The following is a 16,966-nucleotide window of genomic DNA, read 5'->3' as shown; positions in this document are numbered from 1 at the left end:
CGTGCCTTCGGGCCGCCATGTTGGTGGGCCCTAAAGTGCTGTGTGTGCCCATAGAAAACAATGGGAGGCAACAGAGATTGTGAGTATTTATTGCGCTGCTAGCATTGATCGTTGTTTGTCATCACACAATTTTGTAAGGTGCCAGTATACTGATGTATCCTAACAGTGTTTCACAGGTGTCCCGCCGTTCGATTCTTAATTACGTTATGTTTTGCATTCCGAAACTAGACCGTCACCGCAGTGCAACGCTGGGGATTGTACTACAGCACGTTTCCCAGCCAATATTTCAATAAGAAACGACTTGAGGTTAACAACAACCATGTATATAATATCCCGTACTGCGTTCTGAACAAAAATTGTTCCATAAAGAACGGTCCGGGAAAAGATATACTCGCATGGCAGAAAGAGGTCGTTCTGTAGAATCACAGCCGTTGTTTTAGCCGTGTATGCGTTTAGTATGATTTATATGAAGCATCGCCTTAGAAAGAGTCTTTTAGTAAACGACAGCGGTGCTTTGCCTCGCAAATATGGACACACCGAAGCAGCGCCCAAATAATTACTTCACGCAATTAGACCACACTCGTTAGGACATCAGGTAGTGATGTAAGCTTAATCAATTAAGTTACTTAGAAAGTGGTAACACCTCCTTGAGACACAGGACTTATCTCTTTTTGAAGTATATACAGCCCTTCTATGTTTGTTTGCTTCTTCCTTTATTTGTTCTGATTATTTGCAGGCGCGGTTGTGCCAAACTGAATGTCCTTCTCCAGCACTCACATGCTTTTGTTGAATACAACTGCAGCGTGAGAAAAGCTGTTTGGGGACGGGGTCCTGCTATCCAGTGCTGACTTTGTCATGCTTGTTATGTGGAGCATGTTCCAAAAAATGCAGCTCCACATATGGTCTTCAACTTGCAACAGGACTATTTGGAGCTTGAAACAGTTGTGATTTTGTCATTTTGACCCTCGTGTACCCAGTCTGTGAAATGCAAACAAAAAAGTCTAACACGATATGCCTTTGTAATGAGATCACTGATGATGAGTAAAGAGAATATACGAGTTCAAGTTTATTCAGTATTTTATATCATTCATTATATTATACATTTTATGTCAAGTTTATACAACATCAAGTTTATTCAAGTTCAAGATTTATTTCTTGCACTTATGCGTTTCAAGATACAATGAACGTGCAGGGAGGTCGCAAAAGACTACATTTATTGTTTTGTGACCTTGCTACAATGGCAATATATATTTTATGAATGATAATGGTCAGGTACTAAATTTGTAGCACTCAATTCTAGGTTGGAATGAGCAATGAATAGCAACTTCCCTCCTGATATTTTCTCATATATGCTAAATTTTAAATTTAATGTGATGTAATATGTGATATAATAATAATATATAAGAATATATGTGATAAATGAATGTGATCAACAGTAGATGTAAACAACATGAGTAGCCAGAGAAGTGCATTCTCAATCAATAATTTTCTTATAGCGTATTTGTGCATGCCTATTAACTGAAACAATTATCACAGTTCCCTGACAAGTTTTAATTTCTCAGAGTGTACTGTAGAGGCTGCTTAGATCTACAACAGTTCATACAAGGTATTATATACTGTGAATGCCTTTAAAAATCCCATGTGACACATATGCCTTTACTTTCTGGAGGTGCTGTGGTAGTCAAAGTTTGTGGGCATTACGCAGGTTCTGCACCCATTTCTTGAGTATGTCGAGGTAGCTGTGAAGTAACCTGCATTGCTGATGATTATCCCAATTTTTATGGTGCATCGACAACAAAGGAAATAATACATTAGAACATTGGTTTGGGTGCAACCAGTTAAAAATGAATATGTTGTTTAATAAATGCATTGGACAAATGTTAAAACATCAGTTTAAAACATGCTTTACAATCCCTGTATCTTCTAAAAATTAAAAGGATTAAAAACTATTCTAAAAAGAATATGGGGAACTCTTCTAAAAAGAATTATAATCTCTAATTATTATATTGCTGGGTGAAGGAGCCTAAAGTGTAAGGTGAGTTTCTGACGTGAACATGTAAGAAAATATGAAAAACTGAGAGGGGCTAATCACAGTGCGTGCACTGAGGTTGTTCCTTCCTGTAAAGTACAAACCAGTGGATGAGGAACGTGATACTTACCTGTACACCCAGCCGTATCACACTGCACTGATTATTCACTGGGTAGCCCTCATGACGAAACCTGTATTGAGAGGCCACTTTTGCCTTAAAAACTGCTACAAATAGCACGACACGCTACAAATTATTACTATCGCAAAAAGCTGACGATACAACTCAGGCACAAAGGTGTTATTCAAGTCGCGCCACACCACCGTTACGTAGGATTCTTTGTCACAAATCAAACCCAGGCACAAAACAATACCAATACATGAAAAAAGGTGACAATCGTCGTCTCATTATGACGTAATACCGAACTTGTGCGTGAAGGTAATTCAAAGAAATGAACGTGGCACTTGCTCCCGCAGAGAACACGGTGTACCATGCTAGCAATGCATGTCGAGATCAGTGAACGAAACACTCTTACTTCAGGCCTAGAGGAAAAACACGTGAGCCGAAACGTGTCGAATAATGGGTTGATTGTGGCGCCGCCGCAGGCATGTACGGAACGAAAACTAAAATATGATAGCAGCAGTTATGTATTTTTTTACGTCAGCTGAAAAGCGACAATCCTCCATGGAAACATTTGTCCTACAGCGCCTTCCAAAACCACGTGCATAACGAAACCCTCTTACTTCAGGCCTAGAGGAAAAACACGTGAGCAGAAACGTGTCGAATAATGGTTGATTGTGGCGCCGCCGCGGTCATGCACGGAATGAAAAACTAAAATACGATAGCAGCAGCTATGTTATTTTTTACGTCAGCTGAAAAGCGACAATCCTGCATGGAAACATTTGTCTTACAGCGCCTTCCAAAAACCACGTGCACCACAGGGGTGACACAAACCCGCCATTGTTGTAACAACTACCCTCAAACGGGTGCTTTTGGCAAAATTGCCATCTTGTCTTGGTCGCACGTCATAGAAAACGTCATTTTGAGGTCATGTGACTGTGTTTACGCGTCGTTTTGCCGCTTACCGACATATTTTCACCGTCATAACACAAAGATATGACCATATTTTGCCAGCGTAAACTATGCGGTGCTTCTTCCGCAACATGGTAGCCCATTTCACCTCAGTTTACGTACATCGCATCGGCTCTGTAAGTCTTAACGCGCGGTCGTCATCACATCTTTGGAAGCTGTCAACACTACGAGGCTTTATGTGTAAAGCTGCGCGTTTTAATGCGGGATTATCGGATAAAAATAATTACCGTGATCGAAAAACATCCAAAACGTCGTCCAGAAACAACAACCGCGTTTAGAAACGGTTTGGTCGCCGATCACGGGCGACGCCATCTTTAAGGTCACGTGTGCCTTGACGTTTGCTGTGACGTGCGACCAGGACCTGTCCAAGGTGCATTGCGTTGCATTCCGTTGCATTGCACGCTTTCGTCTACGGAGCAATGGGAGCAATACATGCATCACGAAACCTGCGTACTTCATGCCTAGAGAGAAAACGCGTGAGCCGAAACGTGTCGAGTAATGAGTTGATTGTGGCGCCGCCACGGTCATGTACGGAATGAAAAACTAAAATATGATAGCAGCAGTTATGTTATTTTTTACGTCACCTGAAAAGCGACAATCCTGCATGGAAACATTTGTCCTACATCGTTTTCCAAAATCACGTGCATAACGAAACCTGCGTACTTAAGGCCTAGAGAAAAAACACGTGAGCCGAAACGTGTCGAATAATGAGTTGATTGTGGCGCCGCCGCAGGCATGTACGGAATGAAAAACTAAAATATGATAGCGGCAGTTATGTTATTTTTTACGTCAGCTGAAAAGCGACAATCCTGCATGGAAACATTTGTCTTACAGCGCCTTCCAAAAACCACGTTCATAACGAAACCCTCTTACTTCAGGCCTAGAGGAAAAACACGTGAGCCGAAACGTGTCGAATAATGGGTTGATTGTGGCGCCGCCGCAGGCATGTACGGAATGAAAAACTAAAATATGACTGCAGCAGTTACGTTATTTTTTACATAAGCTGAAAAGCGACAATCCTGCATGAAAACGTTTGTACTTCAGCGGCTTCCAAAACCACGTGACGAAACCCTCTTACTTCAGGCCTAGAGGAAAAACACCTGAGCCGAAACGTGTCGAATAATGGGTTGACTGTGGCGCCGCCGCAGGCAGTACGGAATGAAAACTAAAATATGATAGCAGCAGTTATGTAATTTTTTACGTCAGCTGAAAAGCGACAATCCTGCATGGAAACATTTGTGTTACAGCGCCTTCCAAAACCACGTGCATAACGAAACCGTCTTACTTCAGGCCTAGAGAGAAAACGCGTCAGCCGAAACGTGTCGAATAATGGGTTGATTGTGGCGCCGCCGCGGTCATGTACGGAATGAAAAACTAAAATATGATAGCAGCAGTTATGTTATTTTTTACGTCAACTGAAAAGCGACAATCCTGCATGGAAACATTTGTCCTAGAGCACCTTCCAAGACCACGTGCATAACGAAACCGTCTTACTTCAGGCCTAGAGGAAAAACACATGAGCCGAAACGTGTCGAATAATGGGTTGATTGTAGCGCCGCCGCAGGCATGTACGGAACGAAAACTAAAATATGATAGCAGCAGTTACGTTATTTTTTACGTCAGCTGAAAAGCGACAATCCTGCATGGAAACATTTGTCTTACAGCGCCTTCCAAAAACCACGTTCATAACGAAACCCTCTTACTTCAGGCCTAGAGGAAAAACACCTGAGCCGAAACGTGTCGAATAATGGGTTGATTGTGGCGCCGCCGCAGGCATGTACGGAATGAAAACTAAAATATGATAGCAGCAGTTATGTAATTTTTTACGACAGCTGAAAAAGCGACAATCCTGCATGAAAACATTTGTCCTACATCGTTTTCCAAAACCACGTGCATAACGAAACCTGCGTACTTCAGGCCTAGAGGAAAAACACGTGAGCCGAAACGTGTCGAATAATGGGTTGATTCTGGCGCCGCCGCAATCATGTACGGAATGAAAACTAAAATATGGTAGCAGCAGTTATGTAATTTTTTACGTCAGCTGAAAAAGCGACAATCCTCCATGGAAACATTTGTCCCATAGCGCATAGCGCCTTCCAAAACCACGTGCATAACGAAACCCTTTTACTCTACGCCTAGAGGAAGAACACGTGAGCCGAAACGTGTCGAATAATAGGTAGATTGTGGCGCCGCCGCAGGCATGTACGGAATGAAAAACTAAAATATGACACCAGCAGTTACGTTATTTTTTACGTCAGCTGAAAAGCGACAATCCTGCATGGAAACGTTTGTCCTACATCGTTTTCCGAAACCACGTGCATAACGAAACCTCTTACTTCAGGCCTAGAGGAAAAACACTTAAGCCGAAACGTGTCGAATAATGGGTTGACTGTGGCGCCGCCGCAGGCATGTACGGAATGAAAACTAAAATATGATAGCAGCAGTTATGTAATTTTTTACGTCAGCTGAAAAGCGACAATCCTGCATGGAAACATTTGTGTTACAGCGCCTTCCAAAACCACGTGCATAACGAAACCGTCTTACTTCAGGCCTAGAGAGAAAACGCGTGAGCCGAAACGTGTCGAATAATGGGTTGATTGTGGCGCCGCCGCGGTCATGTACGGAATGAAAAACTAAAATATGATAGCAGCAGTTATGTAATTTTTTACTTCAGCTAAAAAGCGACAATCCTGCATGAAAACGTTTGTCCTACATCGTTTTCCAAAACCACGTGCATAACGAACCCTCTTACTTCAGGCCTAGAGGAAAAACACGTGAGCCGAAACGTGTCGAATAATGGGTTGATTGTAGCGCCGCCGCAGGCATGTACGGAACGAAAACTAAAATATGATAGCAGCAGTTATGTAATTTTTTACTTCAGCTAAAAAGCGACAATCCTGCATGAAAACGTTTGTCCTACATCGTTTTCCAAAACCACGTGCATAACGAACCCTCTTACTTCAGGCCTAGAGGAAAAACACGTGAGCCGAAACGTGTCGAATAATGGGTTGATTGTAGCGCCGCCGCAGGCATGTACGGAACGAAAACTAAAATATGATAGCAGCAGTTATGTAATTTTTTACTTCAGCTAAAAAGCGACAATCCTGCATGAAAACGTTTGTCCTACATCGTTTTCCAAAACCACGTGCATAACGAAACCCTCTTACTTCAGGCCTAGAGGAAAAACACGTGAGCCGAAACGTGTCGAATAATGGGTTGATTGTGGCGCCGCCGCAATCATGTACGGAATGAAAAACTAAAATATGATAGCAGCAGTTATGTTATTTTTTTACGTCAACTGAAAAGCGACAATCCTGCATGGAAACATTTGTCCTAGAGCGCCTTCCAAAACCACGTGCATAACGAAAACCTCTTACTTCAGGCCTAGAGGAAAAACACGTGAGCCGAAACGTGTCGAATAATGGGTTGATTGTAGCGCCACCGCAATCATGTACGGAATGAAAAACTAAAATATGATAGCAGCAGTTATGTTATTTTTTACGTCAACTGAAAAGCGACAATCCTGCATGGAAACATTTGTCCTAGAGCACCTTCCAAAACCACGTGCATAACGAAACCGTCTTACTTCAGGCCTAGAGGAAAAACACATGAGCCGAAACGTGTCGAATAATGAGTTGATTGTGGCGCCGCCGCAGGCATGTACGGAATGAAAAACTAAAATATGATAGCAGCAGTTATGTTATTTTTTACGTCAGCTGAAAAGTGACAATCCTGCATGGAAACATTTGTCTTACAGCGCCTTCCAAAAACCACGTGCATAACGAAACCCTCTTACTTCAGCCCTAGAGGAAAAACACGTGAGCCGAAACGTGTCGAATAATGGATTGATTGTGGCGCCGCCGCAGGCATGTACGGAATGAAAAACTAAAATATGACTGCAGCAGTTACGTTATTTTTTACATCAGCTGAAAAGCGACAATCCTGCATGGAAACATTTGTCCTACAGCACCTTCCAAAACTACGTGCATAACGAAAACCTCTTACTTCAGGCCTAGAGGAAAAACACGGGAGCCGAAACGTGTCGAATAATGGGTTGATTGTGGCGCCGCCGCAATCATGTACGGAATGAAAACTAAAATATGATAGCAGCAGTTATGTAATTTTTTATGTCAGCTGAAAAGCGACAATCCTCCATGGAAACATTTGTCCTACAGCGCCTTCCAAAGCCACGTGCATAACGAAACCCTTTTACTTCAGGCCTAGAGGAAAAACACCTGAGCCGAAACGTGTCGAATAATGGGTTGATTGTGGCGCCGCCGCAGGCATGTACGGAATGAAAACTAAAATATGATAGCAGCAGTTATGTAATTTTTTACGTCAGCTGAAAAGCGACAATCCTCCATTGGAAACATTTGTCCTACAGCGCCTTCCAAAACCACGTGCATAACGAAACCCTTTTACTTCACGCCTAGAGGAAAAACACGTGAGCCGAAACGTGTCGAATAATGGGTTGATTCTGGCGCCGCCGCATTCATGTACGGAATGAAAACTAAAATATGATAGCAGCAGTTATGTAATTTTTTACGTCAGCTGAAAAAGCGACAATCCTCCATGGAAACATTTGTCCCATAGCGCATAGCGCCTTCCAAAACCACGTGCATAACGAAACCCTTTTACTCTACGCCTAGAGGAAGAACACGTGAGCCGAAACGTGTCGAATAATGGGTAGATTGTGGCGCCGCCGCAGGCATGTACGGAATGAAAAACTAAAATATGACAGCAGCAGTTACGTTATTTTTTACGTCAGCTGAAAAGCGACAATCCTGCATGGAAACATTTGTGTTACAGCGCCTTCCAAAACCACGTGCATAACGAAACCGTCTTACTTCAGGCCTAGAGAGAAAACGCGTGAGCCGAAACGTGTCGAATAATGGGTTGATTGTGGCGCCGCCGCGGTCATGTACGGAATGAAAAACTAAAATATGATAGCAGCAGTTATGTAATTTTTTACTTCAGCTAAAAAGCGACAATCCTGCATGAAAACATTTGTCGTACAGCGCCTTCCAAAACCACGTGCATAACGAAACCGTCTTACTTCATGCCTAGAGAGAAAACGCGTGAGTCGAAACGTGTCGAGTAATGAGTTGATTGTGGCGCCGCCGCGGTCATGTACGGAATGAAAAACTAAAATATGATAGAAGCAGTTATGTAATTTTTTACGTCAGCTGAAAAGCGACAATCCTCCATGGAAACATTTGTCCTACAGCGCCTTCCAAAACCACGTGCATTACGAAACCTTCTTACTTCAGGCCACCGTGCTTCAGGCCCAAAGGAAAAACACATGAGCCGAAACGTGTCGAATAATGGGTTGAATGTGGCGCCGCCGCAGCCATGTACGGAATGAAAAACTAAAATATGATAGCAGCAGTTATGTTATTTTTTTACGTCAGCTGAAAAGCGACAATCCTGCATGGAAACATTTGTCTTACAGCGCCTTCCAAAAACCACGTGCATAACGAAACCTGCGTACTTCATGCCTAGAGAGAAAACGCGTGAGTCGAAACGTGTCGAGTAATGAGTTGATTGTGGCGCCGCCGCGGTCATGTACGGAATGAAAAACTAAAATATGATAGCAGCAGTTATGTTATTTTTTACGTCACCTGAAAAACGACAGTCCTGCATGGAAACATTTGTCTTACAGCGCCTTCCAAAAACGACGTGCATAACGAAACCCTCTTACTTCAGGCCGAGAGGAAAAACACGTGAGCCGAAACGTGTCGAATAATGGGTTGATTGTGGCGCCGCCACAGGCATGTACGGAATGAAAACTAAAATATGATAGCAGCAGTTATGTAATTTTTTACGACAGCTGAAAAGCGACAATCCTGTATGAAAACATTTGTCCTACATCGTTTTCCAAAACCACGTGCATAACGGAACCGTCTTACTTCAGGCCTAGAGGAAAAACACGTGAGCCGAAACGTGTCGAATAATGGGTTGATTGTGGCGCCGCCACAGGCATGTACGGAATGAGAAACTAAAATATGATAGCAGCAGTTATGTTATTTTTTACGTCAGCTGAAAAGCGACAATCCTGCATGGAAACATTTGTCCTAGAGCGCCTTCCAAAACCACGTGCATAACGGAACCGTCTTACTTCAGGCCTAGAGGAAAAACACGTGAGCCGAAACGTGTCGAATAATGGGTTGATTGTGGCGCCGCCGCAATCATGTACGGAATGAAAACTAAAATATGATAGCAGCAGTTATGTAATTTTTTATGACAGCTGAAAAGCGACAATCCTGCATGAAAACATTTGTCCTACATCGTTTTCCGAAACCACGTGCATAACGAAACCCTTTTACTTCAGGCCTAGAGGAAAAACACGTAAGCCGAAACGTGTCGAATAATGGGTTGATTGTGGCGCCGCCGCAGGCATGTACGCAATGAAAACTAAAATATGATAGCAGCAGTGATGTAATTTTTTACGTCAGCTGAAAAAGCGACAATCCTCCATGGAAACATTTGTCCCATAGCGCATAGCGCCTTCCAAAACCACGTGCATAACGAAACCCTTTTACTCTACGCCTAGAGGAAGAACACGCGAGCCGAAACGTGTCGAATAATGGGTAGATTGTGGCGCCGCCGCAATCATGTACGGAATGAAAACTAAAATATGATAGCAGCAGTTATGTAATTTTTTACGTCAGCTGAAAAGTGACAATCCTGCATGGAAACATTTGTCTTACAGCGCCTTCCAAAAACCACGTGCATAACGAAACCCTCTTACTTCAGCCCTAGAGGAAAAACACGTGAGCCGAAACGTGTCGAATAATGGATTGATTGTGGCGCCGCCGCAGGCATGTACGGAATGAAAAACTAAAATATGACTGCAGCAGTTACGTTATTTTTTACATCAGCTGAAAAGCGACAATCCTGCATGGAAACATTTGTCCTACAGCACCTTCCAAAACTACGTGCATAACGAAACCCTCTTACTTCAGGCCTAGAGGAAAAACACGGGAGCCGAAACGTGTCGAATAATGGGTTGATTGTGGCGCCGCCGCAATCATGTACGGAATGAAAAACTAAAATATGATAGCAGCAGTTATGTTATTTTTTACGTCAACTGAAAAGCGACAATCCTGCATTGAAACATTTGTCCTAGAGCGCCTTCCAAAACCACGTGCATAACGAAACCCTCTTACTTCAGGCCCAGAGGAAAAACACGTGAGCCGAAACGTGTCGAATAATGGGTTGATTGTGGCGCCACCGCAATCATGTACGGAATGAAAAACTAAAATATGATAGCAGCAGTTATGTTATTTTTTACGTCAACTGAAAAGCGACAATCCTGCATGGAAACATTTGTCCTAGAGCACCTTCCAAAACCACGTGCATAACGAAACCGTCTTACTTCAGGCCTAGAGGAAAAACACATGAGCCGAAACGTGTGGAATAATGGGTTGATTGTGGCGCCACCGCAATCATGTACGGAATGAAAAACTAAAATATGATAGCAGCAGTTATGTTATTTTTTTACCTCAGCTGAAAAGCGACAATCCTGCATGGAAACATTTGTCTTACAGCGCCTTCCAAAAACCACGTGCATAACGAAACCTGCGTACTTCATGCCTAGAGAGAAAACGCGTGAGTCGAAACGTGTCGAGTAATGAGTTGATTGTGGCGCCGCCGCGGTCATGTACGGAATGAAAAACTAAAATATGATAGCAGCAGTTATGTTATTTTTTACGTCACCTGAAAAACGACAGTCCTGCATGGAAACATTTGTCTTACAGCGCCTTCCAAAAACGACGTGCATAACGAAACCCTCTTACTTCAGGCCGAGAGGAAAAACACGTGAGCCGAAACGTGTCGAATAATGGGTTGATTGTGGCGCCGCCACAGGCATGTACGGAATGAAAACTAAAATATGATAGCAGCAGTTATGTAATTTTTTACGACAGCTGAAAAGCGACAATCCTGTATGAAAACATTTGTCCTACATCGTTTTCCAAAACCACGTGCATAACGGAACCGTCTTACTTCAGGCCTAGAGGAAAAACACGTGAGCCGAAACGTGTCGAATAATGGGTTGATTGTGGCGCCGCCACAGGCATGTACGGAATGAGAAACTAAAATATGATAGCAGCAGTTATGTTATTTTTTACGTCAGCTGAAAAGCGACAATCCTGCATGGAAACATTTGTCCTAGAGCGCCTTCCAAAACCACGTGCATAACGGAACCGTCTTACTTCAGGCCTAGAGGAAAAACACGTGAGCCGAAACGTGTCGAATAATGGGTTGATTGTGGCGCCGCCGCAATCATGTACGGAATGAAAACTAAAATATGATAGCAGCAGTTATGTAATTTTTTATGACAGCTGAAAAGCGACAATCCTGCATGAAAACATTTGTCCTACATCGTTTTCCGAAACCACGTGCATAACGAAACCCTTTTACTTCAGGCCTAGAGGAAAAACACGTAAGCCGAAACGTGTCGAATAATGGGTTGATTGTGGCGCCGCCGCAGGCATGTACGGAATGAAAACTAAAATATGATAGCAGCAGTGATGTAATTTTTTACGTCAGCTGAAAAAGCGACAATCCTGCATGAAAACATTTGTCCTACATCGTTTTCCAAAACCACGTGCATAACGAAACCCTCTTACTTCAGGCCTAGAGGAAAAACACGTGAGCCGAAACGTGTCGAATAATGGGTTGATTGTGGCGCCGCCGCAATCATGTACGGAATGAAAAACTAAAATATGATAGCAGCAGTTATGTTATTTTTTACGTCAACTGAAAAGCGACAATCCTGCATTGAAACATTTGTCCTAGAGCGCCTTCCAAAACCACGTGCATAACGAAACCCTCTTACTTCAGGCCCAGAGGAAAAACACGTGAGCCGAAACGTGTCGAATAATGGGTTGATTGTGGCGCCACCGCAATCATGTACGGAATGAAAAACTAAAATATGATAGCAGCAGTTATGTTATTTTTTACGTCAACTGAAAAGCGACAATCCTGCATGGAAACATTTGTCCTAGAGCACCTTCCAAAACCACGTGCATAACGAAACCGTCTTACTTCAGGCCTAGAGGAAAAACACATGAGCCGAAACGTGTGGAATAATGGGTTGATTGTAGCGCCGCCGCAGGCATGTACGGAACGAAAACTAAAATATGATAGGAGCAGTTATGTAATTTTTTACTTCAGCTAAAAAGCGACAATCCTGCATCAAAACATTTGTCCTACATCGTTTTCCAAAACCACGTGCATAACGAAACCCTCTTACTTCAGGCCTAGAGGAAAAACACGTGAGCCGAAACGTGTCGAATAATGGGTTGATTGTGGCGCCGCCGCAATCATGTACGGAATGAAAAACTAAAATATGATAGCAGCAGTTATGTTATTTTTTACGTCAACTGAAAAGCGACAATCCTGCATGGAAACATTTGTCCTAGAGCACCTTCCAAAACCACGTGCATAACGAAACCGTCTTACTTCAGGCCTAGAGGAAAAACACATGAGCCGAAACGTGTCGAATAATGGGTTGATTGTGGCGCCGCCGCAGTCATGTACGGAATGAAAAACTAAAATATGACTGCAGCAGTTACGTTATTTTTTACATCAGCTGAAAAGCGACAATCCTGCATGGAAACATTTGTCCTACAGCGCCTTCCAAAACTACGTGCATAACGAAAACCTCTTACTTCAGGCCTAGAGGAAAAACACGTGAGCCGAAACGTGTCGAATAATGGGTTGATTGTAGCGCCACCGCAATCATGTACGGAATGAAAAACTAAAATATGATAGCAGCAGTTATGTTATTTTTTACGTCAACTGAAAAGCGACAATCCTGCATGGAAACATTTGTCCTAGAGCACCTTCCAAAACCACGTGCATAACGAAACCGTCTTACTTCAGGCCTAGAGGAAAAACACATGAGCCGAAACGTGTCGAATAATGAGTTGATTGTGGCGCCGCCGCAGGCACGTACGGAATGAAAAACTAAAATATGATAGCAGCAGTTATGTTATTTTTTACGTCAGCTGAAAAGTGACAATCCTGCATGGAAACATTTGTCTTACAGCGCCTTCCAAAAACCACGTGCATAACGAAACCCTCTTACTTCAGCCCTAGAGGAAAAACACGTGAGCCGAAACGTGTCGAATAATGGGTTGATTGTGGCGCCGCCGCAGGCATGTACGGAATGAAAAACTAAAATATGACTGCAGCAGTTACGTTATTTTTTACATCAGCTGAAAAGCGACAATCCTGCATGGAAACATTTGTCCTACAGCACCTTCCAAAACTACGTGCATAACGAAAACCTCTTACTTCAGGCCTAGAGGAAAAACACGTGAGCCGAAACGTGTCGAATAATGGGTTGATTGTGGCGCCGCCGCAATCATGTACGGAATGAAAACTAAAATATGATAGCAGCAGTTATGTAATTTTTTATGTCAGCTGAAAAGCGACAATCCTGCATGGAAACATTTGTCTTACAGCGCCTTCCAAAACCACGTGCATAACGAAACCGTCTTACTTCAGGCCTAGAGAGAAAACGCGTGAGCCGAAACGTGTCGAATAATGGGTTGATTGTGGCGCCGCCGCAGTCATGTACGGAATGAAAAACTAAAATATGACTGCAGCAGTTACGTTATTTTTTACATCAGCTGAAAAGCGACAATCCTGCATGGAAACATTTGTCCTACAGCGCCTTCCAAAACTACGTGCATAACGAAAACCTCTTACTTCAGGCCTAGAGGAAAAACACGTGAGCCGAAACGTGTCGAATAATGGGTTGATTGTAGCGCCACCGCAATCATGTACGGAATGAAAAACTAAAATATGATAGCAGCAGTTATGTTATTTTTTACGTCAACTGAAAAGCGACAATCCTGCATGGAAACATTTGTCCTAGAGCACCTTCCAAAACCACGTGCATAACGAAACCGTCTTACTTCAGGCCTAGAGGAAAAACACATGAGCCGAAACGTGTCGAATAATGGGTTGATTGTGGCGCCGCCGCAGGCATGTACGGAATGAAAACTAAAATATGATAGCAGCAGTTATGTAATTTTTTACGTCAGCTGAAAAGCGACAATCCTCCATTGGAAACATTTGTCCTACAGCGCCTTCCAAAACCACGTGCATAACGAAACCCTTTTACTTCAGGCCTAGAGGAAAAACACGTGAGCCGAAACGTGTCGAATAATGGGTTGATTCTGGCGCCGCCGCATTCATGTACGGAATGAAAACTAAAATATGATAGCAGCAGTTATGTAATTTTTTACGTCAGCTGAAAAAGCGACAATCCTCCATGGAAACATTTGTCCCATAGCGCATAGCGCCTTCCAAAACCACGTGCATAACGAAACCCTTTTACTCTACGCCTAGAGGAAGAACACGTGAGCCGAAACGTGTCGAATAATGGGTAGATTGTGGCGCCGCCGCAGGCATGTACGGAATGAAAAACTAAAATATGACAGCAGCAGTTACGTTATTTTTTACGTCAGCTGAAAAGCGACAATCCTGCATGGAAACATTTGTGTTACAGCGCCTTCCAAAACCACGTGCATAACGAAACCGTCTTACTTCAGGCCTAGAGAGAAAACGCGTGAGCCGAAACGTGTCGAATAATGGGTTGATTGTGGCGCCGCCGCGGTCATGTACGGAATGAAAAACTAAAATATGATAGCAGCAGTTATGTAATTTTTTACTTCAGCTAAAAAGCGACAATCCTGCATGAAAACATTTGTCGTACATCGTTTTCCAAAACCACGTGCATAACGAAACCCTTTTACTTCAAGCCTAGAGGTAAAACACGTAAGCAGAAACGTGTCGAATAATGTGTTGATTGTGGCGCCGCCGCAGGCATGTACGGAATGAAAACTAAAATATGATAGAAGCAGTTATGTAATTTTTTACGTCAGCTGAAAAGCGACAATCCTCCATGGAAACATTTGTCCTACAGCGCCTTCAAAAACCACGTGCATTACGAAACCTTCTTACTTCAGGCTACCGTGCTTCAGGCCCAAAGGAAAAACACACATGAGCCGAAACGTGTCGAATAATGGGTTGAATGTGGCGCCGCCGCAGCCATGTACGGAATGAAAAACTAAAATATGATAGCAGCAGTTATGTTATTTTTTTACGTCAGCTGAAAAGCGACAATCCTGCATGGAAACATTTGTCGTACATCGTTTTCCAAAACCACGTGCATAACGAAACCCTTTTACTTCAAGCCTAGAGGTAAAACACGTAAGCAGAAACGTGTCGAATAATGTGTTGATTGTGGCGCCGCCGCAGGCATGTACGGAATGAAAACTAAAATATGATAGAAGCAGTTATGTAATTTTTTACGTCAGCTGAAAAGCGACAATCCTCCATGGAAACATTTGTCCTACAGCGCCTTCAAAAACCACGTGCATTACGAAACCTTCTTACTTCAGGCCACCGTGCTTCAGGCCCAAAGGAAAAACACACATGAGCCGAAACGTGTCGAATAATGGGTTGAATGTGGCGCCGCCGCAGCCATGTACGGAATGAAAAACTAAAATATGATAGCAGCAGTTATGTTATTTTTTTACGTCAGCTGAAAAGCGACAATCCTGCATGGAAACATTTGTCTTACAGCGCCTTCCAAAAACCACGTGCATAACGAAACCTGCGTACTTCATGCCTAGAGAGAAAACGCGTGAGTCGAAACGTGTCGAGTAATGAGTTGATTGTGGCGCCGCCGCGGTCATGTACGGAATGAAAAACTAAAATATGATAGCAGCAGTTATGTTATTTTTTACGTCACCTGAAAAACGACAGTCCTGCATGGAAACATTTGTCTTACAGCGCCTTCCAAAAACGACGTGCATAACGAAACCCTCTTACTTCAGGCCGAGAGGAAAAACACGTGAGCCGAAACGTGTCGAATAATGGGTTGATTGTGGCGCCGCCACAGGCATGTACGGAATGAAAACTAAAATATGATAGCAGCAGTTATGTAATTTTTTACGACAGCTGAAAAGCGACAATCCTGCATGAAAACATTTGTCCTACATCGTTTTCCAAAACCACGTGCATAACGGAACCGTCTTACTTCAGGCCTAGAGGAAAAACACGTGAGCCGAAACGTGTCGAATAATAAGTTGATTGTGGCGCCGCCACAGGCATGTACGGAATGAGAAACTAAAATATGATAGCAGCAGTTATGTTATTTTTTACGTCAGCTGAAAAGCGACAATCCTGCATGGAAACATTTGTCCTAGAGCGCCTTCCAAAACCACGTGCATAACGGAACCGTCTTACTTCAGGCCTAGAGGAAAAACACGTGAGCCGAAACGTGTCGAATAATGGGTTGATTGTGGCGCCGCCGCAATCATGTACGGAATGAAAAACTAAAATATGACAGCAGCAGTTACGTTATTTTTTACGTCAGCTGAAAAGCGACAATCCTGCATGGAAACATTTGTGTTACAGCGCCTTCCAAAACCACGTGCATAACGAAACCGTCTTACTTCAGGCCTAGAGAGAAAACGCGTGAGCCGAAACGTGTCGAATAATGGGTTGATTGTGGCGCCGCCGCGGTCATGTACGGAATGAAAAACTAAAATATGATAGCAGCAGTTATGTAATTTTTTACTTCAGCTAAAAAGCGACAATCCTGCATGAAAACATTTGTCGTACATCGTTTTCCAAAACCACGTGCATAACGAAACCCTTTTACTTCAAGCCTAGAGGTAAAACACGTAAGCAGAAACGTGTCGAATAATGTGTTGATTGTGGCGCCGCCGCAGGCATGTACGGAATGAAAACTAAAATATGATAGAAGCAGTTATGTAATTTTTTACGTCAGCTGAAAAGCGACAATCCTCCATGGAAAC

Source organism: Ornithodoros turicata, chromosome 5, assembly GCF_037126465.1.
Source record: "Ornithodoros turicata isolate Travis chromosome 5, ASM3712646v1, whole genome shotgun sequence".
In the NCBI taxonomy this organism is placed as follows: Eukaryota; Metazoa; Arthropoda; class Arachnida; order Ixodida; family Argasidae; genus Ornithodoros; species Ornithodoros turicata.
This window is presented reverse-complemented; position numbering follows the sequence as displayed.